The following is a 4,673-nucleotide window of genomic DNA, read 5'->3' on the forward strand; positions in this document are numbered from 1 at the left end:
ACCCCCGGCCCCTCCTGGGCCTCTGTATCCCCCTTTGGGAAAGACAGTGGAGACATATCACATATTGATACACACAAATAACACATTGAACAAGAGTAGATAAACACAAGCTGAATCAAACAGAGAATACTTACACTGAGAATACAAAACATTAAGAACACCTGACACAGCCTTTACCTGGATTCACCTGGTCAGTTTATGTGATGTCACTTGTTAAAGTGACTTCAATCAGTGTAGATGAAGGGGCCTCAGGTTAAATAATGATTTTTAAGCCTTGAGACATGGATTGTGTATGCGTGCCTTTCAGAGGGTGAATGGGCAAGACAAAAGATTGAAGTGCCTTTGAACATTTGAACAGGGTATGGTAGTAGGTGCCAGGCACACCGATTTGTGTCAAGAACTGCAACGCTGCTGGGTTTTTCACGCTCAACAGTTTACACACAAAGGGCATCCAGCCACCTTGACAAAACTGTAGGAAACGTTAGAGTCAACATGAGCCAGCATCCCTGCGGAACACTTTGACAACCTTGTAGAGTCCATGTCCGTGAGAATTGAGGCTGTTCTTAGGGCGGGGGTATTCCTAATGTTTGGTACAGTAGACTCAGTGTACGTGGTTTAGCTCTATCTTTGAGAAACTCACCTCCTCCAAGCTGCTGAGCCCCCCCTGGATAATGACCACCTGTGATTCATTAGAAAGACAGGTCATGATGGAACATAAATTCAATTATGAATGATGATTGGCAGCACTAAAAATATAAACATGGCAATCATACGTAGAATGTATGCACACATGACTGTAAGTCGCTTTGAATAAAAGCGTCTGCTAAATGGCATATTATTATTATAATCAATCAATATTACCCCCAGCTCCTCCGGTTTTGGCGGGCTTGGCTCCGTAGCCTCCCTGTATCCCAAGAGCACCAGCCCCTGGAAGACCACAAGACACCACAGGGAGATGTGAGACGTCAGTGATCAGTGATGCACCATAGTGGAGCATGTTTCTCTATGGTGGGAAAAAAATCTAAACGTTGTATCATATGAGTCTATATTAAATCATTAATAAGGAGGATGAGCATTGCAAGACAGAATCTAAGTCCGATTTCTCATTGACGATTGCACCACTTTCAGTTTTTAATTCTAAATGCCAGACAACTTAATCTGAGGCTATATTTAGTTGAGCAAATTCGTTTAGACTATGCTCAAGACGGGTCAATTGAGTGCAGTCCTGAGATAAGACAGAATCTGTTCGGGGCTGATTGTTGGTGGAAGTTCCACTGACCTCCAGCTTTTACACCTCTCATCCCTGCACCCAGAGAGAGAGAGAGAAAGAGGAGAGAGGAGAGAGGAGAGAGGAGAGAGGAGAGAGGAGAGAGGAGAGAGGAGAGAGGAGAGAGGAGAGAGGAGAGAGGAGAGAGGAGAGAGGAGAGAGGAGAGAGAGGAGAGAGAGAGAGGAGAGAGAAAGAGGAGAGAGAGAGAGAGGAGAGAGGAGGGAGGAGAGAGAAGAGAGAGGAGAGAAGAGAGAGGAGAGAGAAAGAGGAGAGAGAGGAGAGAGGAGAGAGAAGAGAGAGGATAGAGGAGAGAGGAGAGAAAGAGAGAGAGAGAGAGGAGAGAGGAGGGAGGAGAGAGGAGAGAGAAAAAAGAGGAGAGAGGAGAGAGAAAGAGGAGAGAGAGAGAGAGAGAGAGAGAGAGAGAGGAGAGAGGAGAGAGGAGAGAGGAGAGAGGAGAGAGGAGAGAGAGGAGAGAGGAGAGAGAGAGAGAGAGAGAGAGAGAGAGAAAGAGGAGAGGAGAGAGAGAGGAGAGAGGGAGGAGAGAGAGAGAGAGAGAGGAGAGAAGAGAGAGAAGAAAGAGAGAGAGAGAGGAGAGAGAGAGAGAGAGAGAGGAGGGAGGAGAGAGGAGAGAGAGAGAGAGAGGAGAGAGAGAGAGAGAGAGAGAGAGAAAGAGAGAGAGGAGAGAGAGGAGAGAGGAGAGAGAAAGAGGAGAGAGGAGAGAGGAGGGAGGGGGAGAAAGAGAGAGAGATGTGGGGGTGGGGGAGACAGACAGACAGACAGACAGACAGACAGACAGACAGACAGACAGACAGACAGACAGACAGACAGACAGACAGACAGACAGACAGACAGACAGACAGACAGACAGACAGACAGACAGACAGACAGACAGACAGACAGACAGACAGACAGACAGACAGACAGACAGACAGACAGATAGAGACTAATAATTGCACTTACCCCTGGGTAGCATTTTCCCCATACCGCCACTTTGAGGTTTCACTCCTAATAGAGATGAAAAAAGAATTGCAAATCACTCTATGAAGTATACTATGCTGCTATGCTGTGGTTTGGAGAGAGATGAAGGCCTTCATCATTTCCTGTTGGCCAGTGCCAGTGTTACACCATCCATAACGTAAGCATTTGAAACACTACAGCTGATTAAATATTAAGTGATGTCATCGGATGATGAGTAGTGTACATCTCACTCCCATCCCATGCAAACTCGAGGGAAGAGAAACAGACATTCCCATTGATGGAGTGGAGAGACAGACAAAAAGGAAGGACTGTGTGCAGGTTGTAAAGGCTTCTTTCACAACAGGTTGTCAAATTTGGACCGCTGCTGCCACCTCACCTTCCCATGCTTTGATTCAAAGCAATCAGACGAGATGAAACTACAGAGGCTTAGCGGGGTCACCAGACTTGGAGCAGGTCTGTTTCACAGAGATCCAGGCAGCAAGGACCACGTAGGCCCATTTTTTCCCCTGATCTGACACGGACATTGGAAATTTGACACATAAATGTCAGTTGGGCGGTTTTGCAGAGATATCTGAGCATGATACCCAAGTTGATTCCTGATAGTTTAACAATATGTCTACAGCTATCTGTCACTCAGCTGTACAGGTGTAGGATCTTAATTGGATCCCCATGTTGCAGGAGAAATGTCCTGCAATGCATGAAATGTGAAACTTGTAGTGTATTTGAGGTTTGTAACTTTCACTTTGAAATTTCAGACTTGATTTACCCAGGAAAATATCAATGAACTATAATCCATATAATAATTCACATTTCCTGTTGTTGCAGGATTATTTTCCTGCTGTAGCAAACTGACTCAAATAAAGATCCTACATCTGTATGTTGACAGGCCTTCCAGAACTCTCAGATAAAGTATTCAGAAATATAAAATGCATGTTGTTTAAAACGTAGTTAAAAAAGTAGTTACTCTGAATTGTTCAAATGTTCCGTACAATCTTTAATTGTTTTCATTTTATTCCCAACTATTCAATTAAAGCAATTATGCTGGCAATTATTTACTGATTTTCTCTGTGAATTTTAGAGCTTCTTTTTTTAGAAGAGAATTTGACTTACATGTGTCAAAGGAATTTCACAACTAGGGAATTGATGTTATATTAAACATATCTTATAATTCAAATGTTATTTCAATTTAATTGGGACAATACAAATTGGCAAGTTTTTGAAGGAAGTTGCAAGTTGTGCGTAATAGGTAACTAAATGTGGACCACAATGCAACACATCCAACAACAAAAATAGTTCACGTTTTATATATGAATATAATATGAATATTATACATGCATAACCATTTAAGTAATCAAACTACAATAGTTAAATATTCTTATAGTTGAGAAACAAGTTGAGAAACAAGCAAATCCATAATTTAAAGAACAATACAATATCTTCAGAAACTACTATAAACTAATAAATAATTAACATTTAAACATTTAAGTCCAATTTACACTGCTGTGCACACAGCAAGCACCCGTGAAGATTTAAGGTGGTAACAAGCAGTCCTGTACTGACACCTACTGTACAGTGTTTCACAACACAACGTAACGTGTCTGAATGCGATTTTAAAAGACAGTCTTGAAACTACTCCAACATGAATTAAAAATACTATTTCTGATGAACCAACTCTACAATTTAAGAAATGATGTTGGCATGTCTTAATCTCTCTTTCTATCCTTCCCAATCCTCACTTCTTCTCTCTCTTCTCTCACCTGTGATCTACATCCTTTAGACAACGTTCTCACTTTCTCTCATATTCTGTCATATTCTCTCACATCCCTCTTCCACATTCCTCTCATCCCTCTTCCATCAGCCATTCTATCCTCCACACAGATAGTCTTGGTTATGTCTTACCTCCTTGTAGTGTGTGCTGTGTCAGCCATAGGACCAGCGAGGTCTGAAGGAGAGCTTTTACCAGCATGGTGGAGGAGACCTGGTCCGGCAGAGAGAAAAACAGGCAGACAGACAGAAAGACAAGGAGAGAGAGAGAGAAACTGGCCAACTGGACAGGGGCACAGCACAAGTAGACATCTCCAGTGTTTGCCCACGCCTTAAATACAGTTCTGGTTTTGATACCCTCCCCCTGACCAGCCCTGCCCTCTACCCTGCAATTGGCCGATGCTGCACCGAAGCACCTGCCCCATTTCTCCCTCTCTCTCTGGACAGGCAGTCAGGTCCACCTCTGCCCATCCAAAGACAGTCCACATCAGGTTGCTGATCAGCTGGATTGCTGCCAGCCAGTATATTAACATGGCAATGTGATTTGTGTGTGATGAGCGGAATAAGACAATGCTTCAAAGAGGTGATAAGTGTGAGATCATGGTTTAGATCGGGGATCATCAACTAGATTCAGCCGTGGACCGATGTTTTCTTGAGCAGATG

General features: G+C 43.4%; 1 long non-coding RNA gene across 1 annotated transcript; it reads right to left on the reverse strand.

Annotated features, from left to right (window-relative positions):
* Positions 1–859: 859 nt before the first annotated feature.
* On the reverse strand, positions 860–4,297 carry LOC124015441. The gene is made up of 3 exons (XR_006835156.1): positions 4,146–4,297; positions 2,229–2,273; positions 860–927 (listed from the first exon to the last, which is right to left on the reverse strand). It is a non-coding gene; the product is annotated as an uncharacterized LOC124015441 (long non-coding RNA).
* Positions 4,298–4,673: the final 376 nt, after the last annotated feature.

This window comes from Oncorhynchus gorbuscha, linkage group LG26, assembly GCF_021184085.1.
Source record: "Oncorhynchus gorbuscha isolate QuinsamMale2020 ecotype Even-year linkage group LG26, OgorEven_v1.0, whole genome shotgun sequence".
In the NCBI taxonomy this organism is placed as follows: domain Eukaryota; kingdom Metazoa; phylum Chordata; class Actinopteri; order Salmoniformes; family Salmonidae; genus Oncorhynchus; species Oncorhynchus gorbuscha.